The following is a 20,463-nucleotide window of genomic DNA, read 5'->3' as shown; positions in this document are numbered from 1 at the left end:
GGTTGGGCACCTACGACCTCCCTGGGAAACCCAGTCCAGTGTCTACCCTTAATAAAAATTTCTTTCTAACAGCTATCCTAAATTTTCACTTTTTCAACTTGTACCCGTTGCTCTTTAAGATTATTTCTCTTTTATTTAGTTCATCTTCTTTATTAACAAAATGATTGCTAGCCTCATTCCCCCCAAGTATGTTTAAAGTCAAATAATTTCTGTGAGCTATAGCTGTCAAAGAGTTTTTCCCTCTCTCTCTCCATAACTCTGAGAAACCTGTACTCAATGGATGTGTTTTTCCTCACTTCATTCTCAAATAAAATATATTCCACAACAACGTTCACTATTTTGCAACTATAATTCAGTGATATTATACCTATGCCAAATTCAAATTTCTCGTGTCCTATTTGACTTAAGCTACAAATTTTAATGTATGGTATTCCCCTTACAGAATCTGCATCAGTTAGTTTTGTTACTACTAATAGACAGCTAGGTATTGACCATGCCTATTTATTTATAATAATACATGTAGATAAATTGTATTCACTTTGATGTCCTCAGTTTTAGGGGTTTTTTTGTGTTCCTTTTATAACTCGATATATAAATAAAATAATTCTCCTCTCAGTCATTACTTCCTATTTCATAAATAGTTCATCCTCTGTCTGATTTTAAACTTACATTGAATTGTAAAACAGATTTACTTTAAAGCAGTGGATGCACTATAGAAACTTAAGAATAGAGTGACTGCACGAAGAAGTTTTGTCTCAGAATGGCTGAAGATAAGAAAAGATATAAAGGCAGTTTATACTTCTTTTTATGTCTGAAAGGGACCTGAGACCAAGAAGGTGAATCACATGCTAACAATAGGAAACTTACCTAGTCTTGCCCTCAAGGTGGCAAACCACCTTATCACTAGAGAAGGAAACGATCCTAAAGGAAAAAAAATAATAAGGAAAAAATATGAGCAGAATAACAAAGATATGATCCTGCTTTCGATATCAGATGTGGAGTCTGTGAGAGTTCCTAAGATTCTAAATTCTCTTTAATAATCATTAAAAGGCAGACTAACATTGAGCAGGTGGTGAAGGTTATCTGTGTTACATCAGCAATGTTTGGAGCAAAGGATTGCAAAAAATTCCCGGATTACCATGAAATTCTAACAGCAATTTTGTTAAAATAAAATCTAAAAGAAAAAACCCAACCCTAACCTTTCTAGAAAAATTCAGCACTTAGTTACAGTCAGCAGCTTTCTGCCTAAACTGCCTAAGTGACAGAGAAGGCAAATCTTTACCATAAAACTCTTAAAAGCTAGAGATTATTTTTAAAGCTATATTGTTAAACGACCAGAAGAGGAGTTCCTATTTGTTTCTTCTAAACAAACAAACAAACAAATAAACAAAACCATAAAGCAAACAAACGGGGGAAAACAACAAAAACAAAGAACAGTAAGTTATATATCAGCCTTAGGAAGTTAACACTGAAGGTAAATAACACAAACCTTTTATCTCAATAAAATTTATGGGCATTATTCACAGAATTGGTTCTGCTAAGATAAATCAATACTGAAATACTGCAGTTTTAGAAAACATCAATCAGCATAAAAATACGCAGAATTTTCTTTTTAAAATGAAATATATAGTTGAAAGATTTAAGCATCAGGAAATGCAGAATAATTTGAATAATTAAAAAGAAGCTTATCATAAGACATGCCATTTTGGAAGGAAACTGACTGTCCATCAGAAGTGTATATAGATATAAAATATCTCAGGATGCATGACATATATATGACTGTGATGTGTCCATCACAGTGCTCACAAGATCTTAGCAAGCTTTACAAGGGATGTTAAGATGAGAAAGGATCATCAGTCATCAATCCTGATTTCCTGCATGATAAAGGGCTTAGCATTTTCAAAGTGCATACATAATTTAGAAACATATAGACTGTGGGGTTCTCGTTAGATGCCCGACTCCTACTGATTCCACATTTAATAAATGACATTGAGTATCTTAAATCTCCAAGGTCCAGATCCTCAAAGGCACTTTGGAAGTTAATTCCCCCTACAATCAAAGGAAATCAAATGCCTAAATGTCTTTGAGGACCTGGACCTAACCCATTTTTGAAAAATTTGCCCTTTATGTCTCTCTTGATAAAGATAGGTGTAGTTAGATGAGGGGCCATTTTCATTTTCCTTTATAAGGAGGTGATAATGCAGGCACTTGTCTTTAAGCATTCATCCAGGAAGTGGATGACTCGGAATCAGCCCTCTCCTCAGTCTGAGGATATTCTCATTACATCTTCTGCCTCCCAAGAGGATGCCCTAAGCAGTACTCTCAGCTAAGCTATATTCTACACTATTCAGGAGAAGATGCATTATATGCTGGTTTTTACACAGCTGCTGTATCACAAAGAATAGAGAATTCAAGATTCTGGGCCAGAAAAGGGGGAAAAAAGCAGAAACATGGCACACATTTGCAGAAAGAGAGCCAACATGGATCCTGGTCCTTGCTCAAGTTCATTCCTCATCTATGCTAGTGATGTGTTATGGTAAATATGGCTGTGCATGTGGGAGCAGCCTTGTCCCAGCTATCAGGGTGGTACCTCAGCCATTGGGCTGCTTTATATAAGAGAATTATCACCAGCACCAGCACTAGCATAGTCACAGGGCCTGTCTCCTCTTTCCATGTGTGCAGATCCTGCTCTTTCAAAGCTTGAATGCCTGTTTTCAAGAGGTGATAACAGCCCATGGATTCCAAGCAGGACATCTGAACAAGCCTCCTAATCCTTGAATACAGGCACAAATGTGTTCTTTTAAGAGGGTTTTTTTCACTGACATTTTCTACTGTCAGCTTTACTAACTTCAGTTGTCTCCTTGCTAAATTAGCCCAACTTTCTGACTCCCATTCTGAGGAAATGCACCAGCAGAAACAAACACAGAACCCTGGACTCCATTCTACAAGACAGTGTGTGGGCATGGCTGGTATTGCACCATAAATACACCTTGACTGTCATGTAATGCATTTCCTGCTGTGACCAAGAGAAAAAAGCAAAGGAAAACAAGGAAAAAAGCAAATAACCTACACAATACTGTGATTAATAAAAATTTGGGTGGGAAGCTCCTGTACTGTTATCCTTCTGCCAGAACAGCACTAACACACTCTGTATAGAAAAATCAACAGTAGGCTTTAGGCAAGACATATAGGAGGGCCACAATAGGCCTGACCCTACAGTTATCCTATGATTTATAGTCTTCTTACAGCAATGTACTGTATTTGACACTGGCTAAGGGGTTAATCAGTTCTGAGCATTGGCTTGGTAATAGGGTCCTGCCCTCAGGGTCTATTCAATCAATCAGAGTTGTCCAATGCTGTAATGCCTCAGTTCTGTGTGTAGGCAGATGAGTGTGCTGTCATTCAGCATCCTGGAGGTGTTTGGGCTTTGAGAAGCTTACTGGAAATTCCACCTACACCAGGGCTGTCAAGCTGGCTCCATGGAGAGCACTGACTATAAGAAGTGAGGTGACCACCTTGAAAAAGGGGTCACTAACTTCTCTGAGGGCAGCCTGAAGCCTTGGACCTGCTGAGAATAGGAAGCAGCAGCCATTTTTAAGAACAGAAATGCTTGGCCTCATCCTCTCTAGAAGGAATTGTTCTTCAGGCCTCGTTGCAAAATAATTTTTTTATCTTGAGCATTACAAAGGAAAATTGCTATTAAGCTAAATACATTTCTCCCCAAAAATACCCAAAAGTTCCTGAAGGCATAAGCTCAGGAGGAAAAGGAATCTGGAATACTTCAGTAGAGCACATGTGGGACTGAAGAAAATATGCATATGCTTAAAGGGACATTATGTCAGAACCTGGAAGAAACTAACTTGAGGGTTTCTGTTGTTTTATTGTGCAATATGACATCCAGCTTGTAAAAGATGTATCTCAACCCACCAGCTTGGAGCTTGTGTGCAACATTTTAAGCAGTTCCTAAAACAACTAGGGCTGGACCACTGAACATAACTAGATTGTGTTGCTTAGCTACATTACCCCCGTGTGCTGTTGCTGTTGATGCTGGTATGCATCAAGCTCTCCAGACCAGTGGTCTACCTGGGTTTGCAGATGCCTTTTACCCTGAATTTCAGGGGAATTTGAAGCAATATCAGGCATTTGCAGTGCTGGTGCTGCCATCAGCTACCTCCTCCAGCAGACCTTTCAGAATAGCTAGTACTCTTAAGATGAGTACCCCCAAAAGACTCACACTCTTAGAAATCTTACTGCACTTATAACACAGCACATTCAGGCAGTGCTTACATTGTCCAAAACAGCTTGGCTACTGTGAAGAAGCAAGGTGTTGCAGATGCAGTAGTGATGGTCAGACCTACCCCAAAGCAGGGAAGGAGGGCACTTTGCCTAAACCTTTTGTTAATAATCATTCACAAGGATATCCGAAGAAAAATAATAGCTCTCTAAAGACAGTGTACTTTATTTATCCTAATTATAGCTCAGTATGAGATTACCCAGAAGTAGGTATCAGAGGAAAACTAAAGAAGCTTTCTGCAGTAATAGTACATATGTGTGAGGTCAAGAGCTTTTAAAAAAGATTCTGAAATACTCTCTGAGCAGGGAAGGAGTGGAAATGTGATCCTTCTCTCTGGGTGGTAAATAGGAGGTGTAGGAAATTGTGTGTGTGCGTGTGGGGGAAGGGAGGAATAAATGTTTCTGTTTAGACCTCAGCAGAGCTTTCAGCAGCCAGTGTTTCAGAATATAAATGGGAACACATTGGACATAACTGCATATGCTCTTTCTTTTCAGTGACAAAAGATGACATCATTTACTTGGGTCAAAGTAGTGATGATGACAGAAAAGCTACTCTCAATACATTCAGCAAGGGTTTTGCCATTGGTTTAAACGGACATGGGTAAAAAATCCATTCTAACTTAAATTGGAAGCTGATAAAATGTACCCATATGTGAAATGGGTATATTTCAGAGATGGATAAATATAACTTTAAAAATATAGACCTACAGAACTGCATTTATTTTTGCCCTGAATAAGATTTAAATAATGTCTTTATTACTTAATATATAAAATATCTCTCCACATTAATGATTAGGCAGAATGCATTTCTTACCTCTATTTTCCTTTTTTTATTTGCTTGAGTATAGGACTTTTTTTCTTTTCTTTCTCAAATAAGATACTTGTATCAATAACATTAATTTGTATATATGGAAATAGAGCTCTATGTGTCCATGGAGACATGATCATTCTTTTGTGTTTGGCCTCACAGCTTGGCCTCATCTCTAAGAAACATAAATTGTAATGTGAAGAGGGTAAAAATTTACTTGTGTTTTCCTGCTATAGATAATTTCTGATGGAACTCCCAAATTACACTTAAAATAGCGTTAGTGTATATTTGTTTGGAGCAGGGGTGGGGCATTTGTGGGTTTGTTTTATTTTGTTGGCACCAATGTGCCATGGAAATTATTGAAAATATCATCATGAGGACAATATCAGCCATTAATTAATTCTGATGTGGCGTTCAGCAAACCCAAGGAAAGTCTTAGTTTTCTTTAAACACTTAATTTTGGGAACTGTTGTATAGCACAGTTCATTAGACAAAACAGGTCAGGATACAAGCTTTTCCCCTGCTGGAGCAATGTGGAAAAGGTCTATCTTGTCCTCTCTAAGTGTCTGATGATTCTCACCCCTGCACCTGCACACGCTTCTTGGGTTTGTAGACTGCTCATCTCCAAGCACATCTACAACATGTACAATAAAACACCACCAAAAGATGCATGGTCATAGTTATAACTGCTCCTTTTTAAAATGTGTCTTCAAAATATAAGAATGATCTAACACACTAAGAACAGGAAAAAAAAATTTCTTTTTTTCTTTCTTTCTTTCTTTCTTTCTTTCTTTCTTTCTTTCTTTCTTTCTTTCTTTCTTTCTTTCTTTTCTTTTCTTTCTTTCTTTTTTTCTTTTCCTTCCTTCCTTCCTTCCTTCCTTCCTTCCTTCCTTCCTTCCTTCCTTCCTTCCTTCCTTCCTTCCTTCCTTCCTTCCTTCCTTCCTTCCTTCCCTCCTTTCTTTCTTTCTTTCTTTCTTTCTTTCTTTCTTTCTTTCTTTCTTTCTTTCTTTCTTTCTCTTATCAATGAATATTTCAGTGTTTTTGGTTATTTTCAAATGCTGTTCACTCTATTTACCACTGGAGGACAGGTGAGCTCAGCTGAACATCCATAAGAAGCACAAGCTTACTGAGGACAACAAAGTCACATTACATCAGGAAGAAACATTTGGCAACATTTCTATTGCTTTAATGTTTTCAAGGCTGGGAGTGTTAAATGTGACCCCTGAAATTCCAAGGTCATTTCAATGGTTGCTTTCTAATAGCAACCAATAGAAAGAGAAAAATAGCAATATACCAATGGAGTTGCTTCCAGTTTAATTTGAAGATAATTCACTCTTTGTTGAGAGACAGGAATAACAATGTTTTTGTGAATCAAATGGCTATTATTATTATTATTATTATTATTATTATTATTATTATTATTATTAGCATTGAAATATTTAAATCATTCTGTATGAGAAGAAATGAGCTGGGGGAAAAAATTACTAAATGTAAAAAGCATAATTTCCAGACCATGCCATACAGGTTTTTTTTAATGTTCAGAAATAATCTGCGATATACATGACCAAACAGATATGTAATGAAGGTAGCATTTTTAACAGGATGCCTTTGACATCTCTTTCTTTGACATCAGCATTGTAATCAGCCACCAATGCTGCCATTTCAGCAGACAGTACAAAATTACCAGTCAAGAGAGAACAAAAGGAGGCAGTTGATCTTTTTATAAAGCTTTTAAATGTTACAATTCACAAATGAATGCTCATGCAATGCATCATGTAGGACTGCATAGTGCTGTGAAGCTTCATTAACAAATAAAATATTTTTCAGCTAACTGCTCTTGAAGGTAGCATCGTTTATAAACTGGCCATGGTCTGACTATGATGACAAGTCCTGGAGAAGAACATCTCTACCTGTATCATTTTGCTTTTGTTTTGGTTTCCAGTGTAAATGAATATTTTAAATTTAAAGCTGTAATATGTGGGTTTTCTTTCATCACGAAACCTTTCTGTGCAAAATGTTCTAACAGCTTCTTCTTCACTGTGCATCTGGGTATGAGAATATTGTGCAAGTGATGCTGGAGTTTAATAAAAAAATCTATCACCACAACAAATAGGATTCTGTAACAAAAGTACTGTACAAGTACTTAATATTTTGTATCCAATCATAAATTTTACAAGATTTTGATGCTTTAGGTGTGAAGAAAGTGAATCAAATAGGAAAGAGAAAATACTCAAGTTTCAAAAACAAACACAAATTTTGAATACTTGATATTTTGTCCATTTAAATTGCTATAATATAGAGGGAACTGAGTTTCAGGAAGTACTGAGAGCTCTCTGCTGTGCACAGAGTATTTTAATTGCAGCATGTTTTAGCAACACATGCTATGATCCACCAGAAACCATTTCAACAGTTAAGACATTCTAAATAGGCAGCTGTCGTGGCCTTATTGGTGAGTCTTCACTGATGTCCTGAGTTACAACAGTCATATAAAAATCTGCTAAGTGAAACTGGCCAGGAATTTCACTGAGTGTATTCTGGCCCACAGTTAAAGTGAGAGGCAAAATCCAAAAGGTCTGTGTGAGCTTGACCTTGCAAGCATTTTAGATCAAAATCTAGAGATCAGTATAGTCCTAAATGACACATATCAGTCAGACCTCTGAGAGTTTCTCAAATGCCAGTAAGACCTTAAGCCCTTCTTGCCCTTGTTGCAACACCTTGTGCTTCAGAAAAACATGGAAAATATAAACCCCACAGACCATAATGAATGCCAGAAAGGTGGAAAAAATCCTTTCTGTCCACTGCTAGTAGACCTAAAAGATATGTTACAAAAATGGCAGGAAATCCTCCTTCCATTCCTCTTTAAATAACAACTAATTTAACACTCCAGGATTTCTGAAAGGGCAAGTTAGAGATCCTGCCACACTGCTCACTCTTCACAGGCTGGAGTCCAGCTCCTGGCACTGGGGCATGCTAGGGCCCTCCTTTGGGGCTGGCAGCTGCTGCACTGAGCTCCTTGCCCATGGAGTGTACAGCACCCAGCAGCTGGCAGGACACTGACACCTGGTTTGATGTCAGCTGAAGGAGCCTTTGGGGTCTGCTGGTGGCACTGGTGATATCTCACTGATTACAGTGGCAGCTTAGACACCCAGTGCACATACAGACACTTGTGTGAACATACTCAGATGCAGGACTTTTAACTTTGAGTTTGCTTTCTGTTCTAGCTGGAAAGCTAGACAGTGGGATTAAAGAAGTAGTGACATTTTTCCCAAAAAAAATGCACTGCTGATGACAGATGTATTTCATGATGCATACGTGACTTAAAGTCACTGAGCTGGGAATGCAAATTTAGACACTGCAAATGAAACTGACCAAGAGAACATGAGTGCCACATAACCAGTATCCATGTGATAACTCCCAAAATCACAGCAGAGAAACTGCTCTTTCCTTACCAAAAGGTTATATCAGTCTCTATCTACAATGCATATAAACTCAATTTTCTGTATCATTTGTCTCTGAGATATATAGTATACATAACAATATAGTCTTACATTTTCATAACTTCCTGTGTTCTAATAATGCCTTTTAAGTGTCTGTGAAACAGTGACTGAAACACAGTCTGATAAGGAAGACAGGAAAGTGATTGCATTGTCTGTAAACAGCAGGACACAATCAGCATCTGGATACAGACCACCACAGCACGTCTGCCCCATGTCCAGCTTTTCCTTAGGAACACACTAAGTGTTGCTCTTTTGTCCTGATTTTGCAGTTTTCACAGGCTGGGACCAACCAATGAAGCTGACAAACAAGATACCCAAGGAGGACATGGTCCTGCTGCCAAAATAACAGGGCAAAGAATACATACAAGTAAATGGTTTTCTTGATCTTTTTATTTCTATAAGATTTACTCATGAACTTTGTTAGATTGAGTCTTCACTAAACTTAAAATATCAACTAGGAAAATAAAGCTGCTCACAGCTCCTTGAGAAGCTGAACTAGCACAAGTGGAAAAGGCCAAAATTTAAACATCAGCATTTAGGTAAGCTAACCCTTATTACCTTTAACACTACTGAAAAATTCATTCCAGACTTGTATCTGGATTCTTACTCATACAAGAAAAATGATTACATTAAGTTTTCTTAATATTGTGGTCTTTGTGTAAACGAAATGCAATGTTAAAATGTCACCTATTTGGAAAAAAATGACTTAGTGTATGTTAGACAAGCATATTGACAGAATGATATTTCCTGCCTGAAACCAAAAAGGGATCTCTGTTCCCATGGGAATTTATAAAGCAACTGGAAAAAAATTAATAGCCAATTGTTAGCTAGGGGGTGTGTGGGTGAACTTTTCAATAAGGTTTTTCTTATTTTATGACTTTTAGGTGACCTATTTTCAATGATAAAATCTTATTTAAGGAGTTGATTGGAAAGAAGAGGTGAGTCACTAGTTTGTGTATGAGGTTATTTCTAGCTCTTTGAGCTTTGATTTTTTTTTTTTTTTTTCCTTTAATTTCTTTGCTCTTTCCAGAATTTCCAACACAATTGAATTTTCATTTGTTCAAGAGCTGGAATAGCTATTTTCAGCTAAGAAAGCTGAAAATTGAGGCTGCTTACCATGCAGTAATCTCTGTTTTCCTGCAGGGATTGGATGGTTTCCTCTGAAGCCCAGACAATATTTTCTACCTCTGACTACTACCTAGGCTAGCTGTGTTTCACTTATGAAGGTAATTAAGTCTTTTACTAAATGCTGATATAAAATACATCAGGTGTACAAAACTCTAGAGCCCTCTAGTGCCTGTCATTCTGCTTCCTGTGTATCTCCTGAGGAGCAGTTCATTGATTTTAGTGGAGAGATTAATTCAGCCTGACCATGCCCAAAAATTGAGAAGGATCTCCTCAGTGTAATCAGTGAGATTTGAAAAAAATTAAAATATATAAAAAAAAAAAAAGCAGGTGGTTTGCATGAGAATATTATATGTACTGCAATATGCATTTCCTGGTGAGCAAGAATAAAACCTTATTTCTGGAATATATTATTGACCACAAAAGTGGTAGATCCTAATTACCTGCAGATTGCATTTATTAGTTTGAAGAAAAAAAATAACAACAATAATAATTTAAAAAAAAAAAAAAAAAAGAAAAAAAAAGCCACAAAAAACCAGCTCTGAAACATTGGATATCTAGGAAGCAATGCATAAGAAATCTGGAAGACCATCACTATTTTTGGCCTACCAGCCCCTGACCAGACCCCAGACTCTCAAAGAAAGCTAAAGACTTGATTCATCTCTCCAAGTCCTCAAAATGTTCCCAAGGGGCTGTTAGATAACACTGGACAATGGAAAAGCAAACCACTCCCCTGGTTAGAATGGTTAGAAGCTCTCCTCCAGCACATTGCCCATGCTCATGGAATCAAGATGGATAGGGACATCACTGAAGGGCCAATTTTCTTTATTCAAGTACACTCCTGTGCATGCATACTCCAGCAGAATTTTCCAATACACAGTTAAACAAGACCATGCATTATACTTTGGCAACAGGGAATCACAAATTTTGTATATATATTTATAATATTCATATTCTTACCTAGAAAATAATGGGATCCATTTGCTATTGATGTAGGAGTTTAGAGGAATTCATTTTTAAAGAAGCACAAAAAGCAAAATTGTGGTTAGGATCTATGCAGTACCAAAGCTATCATCTTGCTGTAAGTATTTGTAATTATACTGTACTCATATATGGATTCATAACTTGATAAATTCTAATCATTTGGACCTAATTTCACTAGTCAGATTCTAGATAGTATCTTTCAGAGAACACAAGATTTGAGCATTTCTGATTAGAAGGTGAGGGAAATTTCTCTCAGGGGAATCATCAGCAGTACATGAAACAGTGTCCATCCTTTTGGAAGCAGATAGACTTTTATGGAGACACTCAAGACCCCTCACATGTCAAAACCCTTCTCTCCTATATTATGACACTCAAACAAAAAGAAAGGGCTTTGTTTTGGAGGCAGGGAAGTTCACACATCAGCCCTTGTTCATGCATTGCTTATTACACAGAATGGAACACCTGCATTTTGAAAATGTGTGAATGTGTATCAGAAGAGTGGAAGAAATGTGCTGAATTGCTCTCATGAGTTAGAGCCAACCATAATAAAATAGGGTGTTCTTGGTACAGGATGTCCATAATCCAACTGTTGCAAACACAGGAAGAAGATTAAAGAGGAGACAAAGTGGAGGTCTTATCATTAAGACATTGAGTGGTGTTTTGGAGACTTGACTGCAAACCTTGAAATGTACTGAAAAAAGTAAATTGGCTTACAAGCACAAAACACAAAATTGTGAGATAAAATCAAGGAAAAATCAGTGCAAAGAAATAGATGCTGGAATGAACTAGAAATTATTTAAGAAGAGAACTGGTGAAAAATGGAAAACAGGACACAAGATGGGTATGAATAACCTGGACAGTGGTGACTATAGCCTGGGAAACAGTTTGCTATCAGCCTGTACCATAGATCCATGCAGAAGGTGCAAATAATGAGCAGGAAATGAGAGTCTTGGAGCCACGCATCAAGCCAAATAATGAAAATACTTCTCTATCACTCTGGAAACATAATTTTAGAGTATTTTTCACCATGGTAATCACTCAGCAAAAGGCTTTTGACATAATAATGTTCAGTGCTGCAATGCTTAAAAGTCATGCACTCAGCATATTAAAAAAATGGAATTCATAAAGCTGAGTCAGAGATCCAACTTTGTCCCACATTATCTGGAGGAAAAATTAAGTCTGTAGATTGGGATTCAAAGCAGAGAGTAAGTGGAACCTAGAGATGTGTGATCTCACTCTTTCAGAGGGTTGCAGTGTGCCTAAAATGCCTTGCCTGCTTTAAACACCTGCCACATGGTCACTATTCAGATTTCCTGGTTTCAAGAGCCTGACATAATTTCCTGCTTTTAGACACCAGCTTGCTCCCAGGGTAGTTCAAACATTTGGCCTTTGACAAAAATGAGAAAAAAAGAGACTGTGCAGGACTTGACCCCATATGATCCTTTCTGGCCAAATGCCCAAGCAACTATTTACAGGGCAAGGCTCCTACAATCTGCTCTGACTGCCTTTCCCTTCCTGCTTGTAATGTATCTCAGTGATAATAGGAAGGGAAAGCTAAGTCATGGTCAAATCACTCCAGGGACTGTCAGTACACATGCCCTCCTAGAACACAAAGGCCAGATGTGAAAATGCTCTTACAGTGAAGAGCTGGATCAAAGAGATCCTTTGGCAAACAGCTGGATTATGAGGCTCTCATGCAAATGTGGCCAAAAGCATCAACTTCCCCTTGCACCCATGAAGTCAGATATTATCTCAGGGATTATAATCAGGTGTTCACCTCCAGCATCTGACACACACTGCTGCCTGGCAATGTGTATATCCAAGGTGTCCCATATACCCCAGGACATCAGAATAAGATTTTCCTAACCTTAAACTCTAAATTCTGGCTAAAACCTGCTGGGATAATGTGTTTAAGTGGACCCTGATAGTGTGACTGTACTTCTAGCAAAGCTATTTGTGAATATGTCTATAAATGCTTTATTCTACCCACACTGTGGATAACAAAGTTGCATAGGCAGCCTAAACTGCACTCAGCTTTTGACTACTTGTCTCTTCTATTGCAAAAGAAGAATATAATGTGATGCTTCTGGGCAGTAGGCTAGAGAGCTGAAAATGTAGCAGCATTAATATCAAAGGGATATAAGAATAATTTAAAACAGTACCTGTGCAATGAGAATTAATAAAATGAAATAAAGAAATAGAAAGATGAAGTGAAAAAAGCACCCTAAGCATTAGAACTATTGGACTGCTGACTAATTTCCCATGGGAAGTAAAACGTGGTTGTTTTGCATTTTTATACAAAGTCCAGTCAAATGCAAATGTTCTATATCAAATGTTCTGAGATTAAAGAAGGAAATGTACTACTTTTCCACATATGCATCGACTTTCTGTTTCAGTGTTTTGAGTAATAACTCAGGTCACTTAACTTATTCATAGTGACATAAATCTGTAGGAAATGTATTGACCTAATAAAATTCAGTACCCTATTTTGCAAGGTGCTGAGACCCTCCTCCCCAGCTCTAAGTTTGTACACATAGATTGGAAAAATACAGAAGGTTTTCTGTTCTTCACTGCACTTAGCATTACAGTTCAAAGGTGACTCGGTGCACAATTGTGTAATACTAAAATTGATTTCTTGGCTCAGTGAAAGCAAAAATTACATGGAAATACTACAAATGAAACCCAAGTCAAGACCATTTCTCTATTTGAGACATGAGTTAATTAGCAGATACCATGTTTTCTATAGTTGGAAAAGGTTGCTAGGTAAATAAGTTCAAAAATAGAACAGAATTAGTGACATTCAGGGCTATAAATAAGGAGTTTGAGAAATTTCCAGAATTTTCAATTAATACTGTAGAATCTTCCACAAAATACCAGCTTCTTTCAGATTAGTTCTTCCAAGGAAAATATCGATCAGCAACCATTCCTGTTGGGGTTAAATATTTATCAGCATTTTGGGGCTGATTGTGGATCTCCTGAGAGTCAGATCTCAGCTGAAAAGTATATTTTCTGTGCATCCATGGATTATTTGAATTCAAACATTTTTTCATTAAAGGAATATTTTAGTGTTCAGGAAAACAAAGGAGTTGTTGGTTCTTCTCCATTTTTTATTTGTTTAAATGAAGTGTTGTGTGTGGTAGTCAAAACTCAGATACACAAATACAGAAGCCTCTGCTGGACTTTTTTCTTGAGACAGTAGAAATCAGAAATCCTCACTGATGTAGAGCCCACTGTTATACAGGGTCCATTTTGATATTCACCAAATCTACTGTTTCTGAAGAATGGCAAAATTAGCTTTAAAAAGTTTATGGATTCTGGAGTTGAAGTAAAAATGTTAAGACTTATAAAAGGAAAGATTTGGTTTGGAATGAAATTGTTTCAAATATGAGTGCATTCACTCAGCTGACAGTCAAATAATGACCCAAGACAGCTTGTGGTAAGCTAGAAGACATATGAGAGTTTTCAGCCACTTATTTAAATTGTATATTTTATATCTGAAACACTTTTAATTAGAACAAATATTTGTGAGAAAAAATAGGTTAAATTCTTCTCATGTACATACAGTCATGATTAAAGTAATTAAACTGATTGAAATCTGACTCAAAACATTAAAGGTACCAAGCTTTTGAGCACAGTGGTTGTGCTGTAAGCCCAACATTTTAAAATACAGTTACTGAAAATACAAAAAATAGAACCCATCTTTCCATTCTGTGGATGTGTTTGGGTTTTAAGCAAGCTCTTGAAAGTCAGAGTTCTGGCATAAGACTTAGTTTCCCTACACAACATATATATTGGGCATAATTTTGCTGTCATTTCACTCAAGTGTGCACAATTGCATGCAACATTATTTTGAATATACATATTTGACAAAAGAAGTTGGGACTTAAAATCAACAGGACAAGTAAATCATTTGAAAGTCCCTTAACTTTTTTTATTTTACCATCTATTTTATATTGAATAGCAGTGAGGGACTGGCTGGCACCATCTCAGAGAACTTTGTGGTTTGTTTCCTCATTATGGAAATTTGTGGTTAACTTTGCATTTTGTTTTTTCTTTTCAACATTGTTTCATTGTTCTCTCCCTTATGCTTAGAAGTATCTTGTTCAAAAAAGAAAAGATACTATTTCCCTGTAGAAATAAACCCAGTCCCACTCATGAAGAGAACTATTCATAATATAAGACTAGAATTAATCTAAAAAATGCCCATCTGTGTTACAGAAAAGACCTCTGATTGATGAAACTGCACTGAATGCCAGTTCAGCTTTCTGAAAGAGCTAATGTTTTACTGCTGCAGAGTTTAGACAAACATTTGCTCCCTTTAAGTATTAGTCCAGTCCTTAGAGGGGTGGTCATACCACGGCAGATAATTTAGTTACTTAATGTTCTGTTTATCAATTTCCAAAGGGGGCCAATCTATTCAATGGGAAGAAACAGAGCCCTACAAGGGCTGAAGTCACATCACTATAGGGCTGTGTCTCTTCATCTTATTTGAGGAGAAGTTAATGACACTGCCAGGGATGCTTGCTAACTAAAGAGAAGATTCACACTGTTTTACTGCAATAATATTATTCATTCAAGCTCCTCTGCCTCTTGTCCAAATAAGTGTTCCTTTCATTCCTCTTTTGCCATCATATCAGAAGGAAACACAGAAAGATTCATGGAGGGCAAGTGCTGTGTCATAAAGTGAAAGGAAACAGATGGTCACCCGTGACCTGAACAGTAACATTGCAAATAAGCAGCCAGGGCTGAACATCTGCACTCTGGTTTCTATAAGCAATAGGAGGGACAGGGTTCTTTGCTCAGCTTCATCTAACAGTTTTTCATATGTATTACTTTATATTTTATTCATTTGTAGGCTAAGATATTTATTTATGGACTGAAAGGTAAAATTCAGCTTTAATTTTATGATTGTGCGACCCAACAAAGACTTGAATGTGGTTTTATGCAAGATACTGTAAAAGGCAGAATTTGAGTCCTCTGTGTGGGTCTGTGTGCACTTTTTTTTTTTTGAATCTGTGCATAAACACACCTGAAGATCCTCAGGTAAGCCATGAACCAAACCAGAATATCTGTTAAAAACGAAAAGCTCACCATACAAACCAAAGTGTCTTATGCTTGGAGAGTGGTGAATCCCAGAGACACTCTTACCAACATTGTTCTCTCATTAAGATAAGAGGTCTACCAATATCATCAGAATCTTCATTATTCACCCCATCATCATTATTCACTCCATCAGTAATTCAGAATTTCTGTGAGTCCTTTGCTTCACATCTTGAGCAAGGAGTACACTCTTCCTCAAAATGTTAAGTTCTGCTGATTGATATATAAATTAATTTACTTGAAAGTAGCAAACAGCAGAAATATATATCATAACTGTGATTCATTTCTTCATAATGCCTCTTTTCAAAGAGCAAGCATTTTAATTTCATCTGGGTTTTTATTGGGTGGGTTTGGGTTTGTTTTTTGTTTTTTTGATAAACAGAGAAGGAAAAAAAATTGCACTAAGAATGCAGATAAGTAACTAACATGCAACAGAACCTGTCAAAATATTAATCAGTAATTGTTTCTAATTCATTGGTCTCATTTTCAATGTATTCCTTTGTACTCCATAGTGTAACTGTACTCTAGTTATCAATAGTTCATTGTCAAAAGAGAACAACATACTGTGTGAGTATCCATGGGAGTCTGTTCCAGGTCTGGTATCCATTGACCTGGATGAGGGAATAAAGAGGGTACTTATTTAATGTGCAGATAATTACATTTTCAGATAACAAGATAGGGAGGACAGCCAGGAATTAAAACTCACCTTGAGAAACCGGAGGTGGAAGTCTGACCTGAAAACCAGTCAATAATAACAATGTCAGAAAGAATCAACTTCACAAACTGTCCCTGATGCCAGAACAATGCCTAATCAGAAGTTCTATGGAAAAATAATACAGATTTTAAGGCTACTACAAGAATACTAAAAGGCCTGGCACGATGAGATTACGTACAAGGCAGATGTCTTGTACTTCATGTAGACTCCAAACAAATATTATGTGTCCATATAATCATTCTGTATCTTGGCTGTTCATCTATTCTTAAAATAAATAAAAAATAAGCATTGAGCCGTGAGTGTGGGTAACACATTCAGTGAGTGTCAGCAGCATCATCCTGCTGCAAAAAATTATAAGCACCATACTGGTAAATCTTAGCTAGTTTCCCTGCACTGGAAGGAAGGTGTGGAACAAGTTTAAATTGAAAAACCATAAGAAGAATCATCAGCTGTCTAGAAATAATACCTTGGAGGAAAGAATGAATACATTTAGTAGTTTACACCAAAGAGAAAGTAAAAGTGAGAGTATGACAACGTGACCTCAAAAATAGCAAAGATCAGAATAATCTGTTTTCTCAGCTTATGTGGATTGCATTCGAAGGGTAGAAAAGAAGATTTGGGTTAGGTAAAAAGACAAAAAGTCTATATGATAGTAAAAGAAAATTGCAAGAGATGGGCTGAGGAAGGAACCATCAGGAACAATGTAAGTAAAATTGACTCTTTGTGTTATTGATGAGGCAATCTGACAAACTACCTTAAAGCACTACAGCTTAGTGAAGCCATCCTACCTAGGAAGCATAGGTTTCATACTTAGGAAACATATTCTAATAGCTGATTGAGACAGTATCTAAAACCAAATTGTTCAGGATATTTATTCTTGATCCACAAAAGTAATTCAGAACTTTTCAATAAGAAAATTTCCTTGTGACTTTGATGAATTTCAGCTCAACAGTAAGTGTAGAGCTAAAACAGACATGCAAACAGCAGAGCAATCATGTAAATCTTCCAGTTTTTTCTGTCATGTAGTGATATTCTCAAAAAACCTAAATTAATTAGGTGGGCAGTTCTCATTTGCAGCTGTAACTTAGATATTAAAGTCAGTGAGCACACACAGTGCTTTAAGTACTGATTGTCCATTTTTAAAGTGAGGCCCAAGTCATTAAAACTAAGTTTCTAAACCTGATTGTATCTGAGCTCCAGACAAACCCATTTCCCTACCCTCTCTGCACTTATGATCAAAGGAGAATGGCTCTAACTTAGCAAAACTATATTTTAAAATACCAGGGCAAGGATTAACTATGAAAACACTTTAACCATAACGACAGCACAGCAACATCAGATCATAGAGAATTAAACTGAAATTATATCAGCTGCAGTATGATTTCTTAATGGCACACTATCAGAAAATATGAAGTTTTGCTTGAAGTGGCCAATAATGATGGACAGCACCTTCAATAACCTCACTGGGAAATTTGGAAACTCTGCCTTAGGAAGTAACAAATCCCACATAACAGCATTTCAGATGTAGTTGTTCAGGGAGATCTCAGGAGTCTGATGAGAACCACCAGTCTCCAGTCACCTGGAACTTGTACTTATCACCATGACAAATGCTACATGTTCCTGAACCATAATCCTTCCAGTTAGCTCTCAGTATATTCTTGATAGGAATGAAAAGGCATTGTAGTTTGACCTAGATAATCCTATACTACATCAGAACAAAGCTACTACACTTGAATAAAAATAAATTATTTTTAATGAAGTATATAAATAAATAGAGAAGGCTAAAGCATTTGCATATATTTGTGGCAAAGGACAACATAATAATAATGAATTTTACATGATCTGTTGCATCATATTCATGAGTTTGGAATTTGTCTTTTTTAATGCACAAACATCAGAAAAAGTAGAACAAGTGAAGATTCACAAATGCAATTTATCTTACAAACAAACTGCAATCACACCAGACTGAACAAGGTTAGCCTTGGAAGGAAGAAGAAATGGATGACAGCAGGGGAGGATTCATCTGATCAAATGTAGACTCCTACAGTGAAAATCTGATCTAGCCAGCTGGATTACCCTTCTTGCTAGTGGAGAAAAACAAGTACACATAGGGTGTTATTCCTCACATCTTATTTAGGATAGGTCAGATTAATTATGCCCCACAGTGCCTTTGTCTTTCTTAAGACTGTAAATGCAGCCTAGGAAAAGTAATTCAAATATAGACAGCTAGATTGCAGACTTGTAAAGTGATGTGAGACGAATTCCACTCCTAACAACCACTGGAAGTTATGCAGAAAAAGGGAACTAAAACAAAAAAGATCCTAATTAAGCAAGAAGCCCATCTTTTTTCTTGTAAAGTTTTTTTTTAAGGAAACATGTCAGGAACATAAACCTACAAAAAGCAAAATATTTTTCCTGATAAGATTTTTAAAAATCAAATTTACAGAAACACCTATTTCAATTTAGTTTTCATTCCTCTTAAGTTTTAAAAATTTATTAAGTTGTCTTTTCCTCTCTTTCTCCAAGTGCTTCCAATGGAGATAAAAAACTGAAGATTTGGTACTAATGAGAGGCTAAAAGTACAGCTATAGACTCAACTCCATCATGGTGTGTGTCTTTGTTGACTTCAGTAGAATTCCACAAAATGAATTTGACCTTGGATGTTTTCAATCAGTGTGTTCCAAATGAGAAAAAATTGTTGTTAGTAAAGACCAAAGAGGGAAATAAATCAAAGACACAAAGGGCAGCCAGTCGTCCAATTCTCTCTGATGCTCAGTGGGAATTGGGTGCTTAACAGCCCTTAGTATCCTTGAAAATCTCCTCTTGGGATTTGAAAACGAAAAGAGAAATGGGTGACCTTTTTTACCTTCCAAAAATTGCTCAGTGAGAAGTTAGGTCTTTCTGTTATTTTGGGGTGGAGAAATGAAAGAGAGGCAGAAAGACTGAATAATGTTTTATAAAGAAAATTTTACCATAGTGGATCACTCCAGTAAGAAAGTGGGGGGAAGGGATGTCATTTGCTTGCTTCAGTTTTCAAAATGCGCGTTTGAATCAGTTTGCTTTCCTTTGTGAAAAGACAAGGTAATAAAAAAGCCCATGTCTAGATCAAAATAGTTCCTATTCTGAAGGGAACATGTAAGGTTCCTGCAAGAATGACAGCCATAGCTCTTAGAAAAAATACAAGCATGGGAAGCATATACTTTTGCTAGATTATGTAGGTATTAATTAACTCAAAGAGCCGATCAGTCTAGAGAGCTGTCTCTCTCCCATCTCATACATACATTAGATTCCCTGTCTCCTTTCATCAACCAAATTGAAATTAAAACAACAAATGTATATCATTTTCCTTTGCACGTGGTGCAGGAGGTAGGAGAGAAGTCATTAATATATATGGACAAAGTTTGAGATTAAAACATGAATCTCATTCCAGTTGTGACGATAAGTCGGGGCTGAAATGAATTCAGGTCTCTGGACCACTTTGCCTTAACCCAACCATCCATACAGCAAATTACCTGGAATGATTAGATTGCAGAATTGTACCCATGGGCCCCTTAGCCATTAAGCAGGGGGTGCTAGAAACTCTGTCACTGCTTCAACAGAAATGAAAAGGGCAGCTAACATTATACAGGATGTTTCTGTTCTGCAGCAAGTGCCAGGAAGGCAGCAGCTTCTAATCCCTGCTAGGGAGTTCCCCTGTCCTTCCTCTTTTTTACATGCATTTGATTGAAAGCTTTTTACTCATTCCTTGCACAAAAAGGAAGGTAAACACAGCTGTAGGATTTTAATGGCCTGAAGATAAGTGCACATATTTTTGTTGTTTTGGTATTGCAGGCTGTTGACTGAATTTCAAAGAAAGCAGTAACAACAGAACAGTGAGGGATTGTACTGACTCAGGAGATGCATTAATATTCAGACCATTCTACCAAATATGCTTGGGAATA

The 20,463-nt window shown here is 36.9% G+C and overlaps 1 long non-coding RNA gene across 4 annotated transcripts in view; it reads left to right on the top strand.

The window, feature by feature from the left end:
• LOC130249909 (uncharacterized) overlaps nucleotides 1-20,463 on the top strand; it is a 56,057-nt gene that overhangs the window by 25,355 nt on the left and 10,239 nt on the right. For 3 of the 4 annotated variants that reach the window (XR_008839871.1, XR_008839869.1, XR_008839870.1), the window contains exons 3-5: nucleotides 8,868-8,965; nucleotides 9,483-9,536; nucleotides 9,742-9,824. This is a non-coding gene — a long non-coding RNA (uncharacterized LOC130249909). The remainder of the gene's footprint in view (nucleotides 1-8,867; nucleotides 8,966-9,482; nucleotides 9,537-9,741; nucleotides 9,825-20,463) is intronic. The other variant, XR_008839872.1, reaches the window with a different exon arrangement.

Source organism: Oenanthe melanoleuca, chromosome 2 (genome assembly GCF_029582105.1).
Source record: "Oenanthe melanoleuca isolate GR-GAL-2019-014 chromosome 2, OMel1.0, whole genome shotgun sequence".
In the NCBI taxonomy this organism is placed as follows: domain Eukaryota; kingdom Metazoa; phylum Chordata; class Aves; order Passeriformes; family Muscicapidae; genus Oenanthe; species Oenanthe melanoleuca.
This window is presented reverse-complemented; position numbering and strand designations above follow the sequence as displayed.